The sequence below is a fragment of the Lynx rufus genome, unplaced genomic scaffold (assembly GCF_022079265.1).
Source record: "Lynx rufus isolate CCGP_SWC_20201006 ecotype Redwood Valley unplaced genomic scaffold, mLynRuf1.p SCAF_6, whole genome shotgun sequence".
Classification (NCBI taxonomy): Eukaryota; Metazoa; Chordata; class Mammalia; order Carnivora; family Felidae; genus Lynx; species Lynx rufus.
The window spans coordinates 72,695,327-72,697,672 of record NW_025814878.1 but is presented as its reverse complement, the minus strand read 5'-3'; the positions used below and the strand labels follow the sequence as shown (position 1 = coordinate 72,697,672).

Sequence of the window (2,346 nt, the reverse complement as noted above, 5' to 3'; positions counted from 1 at the left end):
ACTTTTCTAATGACTGGACTAAGGGCAGATAGGGAGACTGTTGAGGGGGTAATGATTGCTGTGTCAGGCTTACAGGAATTCAAGGAATGTAGAGGAGCCATGATATCAGAGCTCCTGGAAGTCCTTGTTTCTTTCCTTCCCTTTAACCTTCCTTCCTTCCTCTCACTCTACTCTTACTATTTATTATTGTGGAAAGAGTAAGTAACTTGAAATTTGGGTCAAAAATCCTGGCTTTACCATTTCCTATTTGCTAGGGTCTTTCTCACGTGTAAAATTGTAATGATACTCACCTCACAGGTTAATTTTGAGTATTACATACAACATTTGGGAAGTTGAGAATAGCCTGATGCTTAGCAAACCCTCAAAAACTAGGGCCACTAAAGCTTTCATCTGTTCAGATAATGCTGGAAACCCCTTTAATTTTGAAGAGGCCTTTTGATTAGAGTTAAAAGGTGATAAAAATCAAGTCAATATGTTAATAGAGTCTATTCGAGATTTTGATGAGAGCGGAGCAAAGCTCAACTGGTCTTTAGAGATTTCTAACAGGAAGACCTTTGGGCGGTGAATCTCACTTTATGCTTTAAATTTGACCAGATTTCTTCAGAAAACTCAGTTGCAATGGGAAGAGATTTCAAGCAGTTAGGTTAGCTCTATCTAAAGAAATAATCAGGGGCGCCTGGGTGGCGCAGTCGGTTAAGCGTCCGACTTCGGCCAGGTCACGATCTCGCGGTCCGTGAGTTCGAGCCCCGCGTCGGGCTCTGTGCTGACTGCTCAGAGCCTGGAGCCTGTTTCCGATTCTGTGTCTCCCTCTCTCTCTGCCCCTCCCCCGTTCATGCTCTGTCTCTCTCTGTCCCAAAAATAAATAAACGTTGAAAAAAAAAATTTAAAGAAATAATCAAACTAGGGTTTTCTCCTTTGTTTTTCCATCTACTTTTTAAAGAGATTGTAAGGATTACATATTAACGTAGCATTTTAAAGTATGTTATTATTTTTTAAAGATTTATGTAATCTCATTAATAAACAATAAATGACCAGAAAAGAAATAAAAGGAATAAAAAATTAAGGTGATAATAGTGCCAGTGTTTATTGAGCTCTTATCCTTGCCAAACCCAGTTCTAAGTGTTTTCCATGTGTGAATCCATTCCATTGCACAACTTTATGATGTTAGATACCCTTAGTGTTTCCATTATATAGGCAAGGAAACTGACTAGACCAAGGTCATAAAGCTAATACTGGCTCCAGAGCATACGCTCTTATGGCCACATACATACCTAGTCTTCAGTTCCAAGTTATTGACTAATCAAGCAGATGGGATAGTTATCCCAGGAGTATTTTATCCAACTTAAAAGTCATAAGACCTTAGATTTAGGTAGCCAACAGACCTTAGATTTAGGTCTATACTGCATAATGTGAAAGGGGAGTTGGTAATTGTCTTGTTTATTCATAATCATATACTACACTTGATCTTAGCCAAAAGGCCGAGAAGCAATTATTCACAATCATCTAATGTTAGAGCTAAAAAATATAGGGAACATCTAGCCAACTCCCTGATTTTACTCATAGATAAATTAAGACTCTTGACTCCAGTTATATAGTTAATTAGTAGCAGATCCAGTAGTAAAATTTGGGCTTCCTAACTTTCTATTTTCCAGTTCACGCTCTTCTGCTCTATTCTGTTGTATTATTATTTTTTTAAGTTTTTAAATTTATTTTTGAGAGAGAGAGAGTGAGAGAGCAAGTGTGAGGGAGGGGCAGGGAGAGAGAGAGAGAATCTCAAACAGGCTCAGCACTGTCAGTGCAAAGCCTGACTCAGGGCTCAAACTCATGAACCATGAGATAGGTCCCTGACACAGGGCTCAAACTCAAGAACTGTGAGATCATGACCTGAACTGAAATCAAGAGCTAGATGCTTAACCAACTGAACCACCCAGGCGTCCCTGTATTTTTGTATACTTTTACCAACATTTCCCTATTCCTCCAACCTTGCCCCCAGCAACTGGCAACCACTTTTCTATCTCTGTTAATATGAGTTTGATTTTTTTTTTTTTTTTAGATTCCACACATAAGTGATATACAATATTTGTATTGTCTTTCTCTGTCTGGCTTAGTTCATTAGGATAATGCCTTCAAAGTCCATCCATGTTGTTATAAATGGCAGGATTTCCTTCTTTCTGATGGCTGAATAATATTTTAATGTGTGTGTGTGTGTGTGTATTTATATATATCTATATATCTATATATATCTATATATATAGATATATATAGATATATATATATCTCACATCTTCTTTATCCATTTACTTAATTGATGGACACTTAGGTTGTTTGTATATATTAGCTACTGTG

The 2,346-nt window shown here is 37.5% G+C and overlaps 1 pseudogene; it reads right to left on the bottom strand.

Moving 5' to 3' along the window:
- Positions 1–1,286: 1,286 nt before the first annotated feature.
- Positions 1,287–1,490, bottom strand: LOC124529547 (uncharacterized; annotated as a pseudogene).
- Positions 1,491–2,346: the final 856 nt, after the last annotated feature.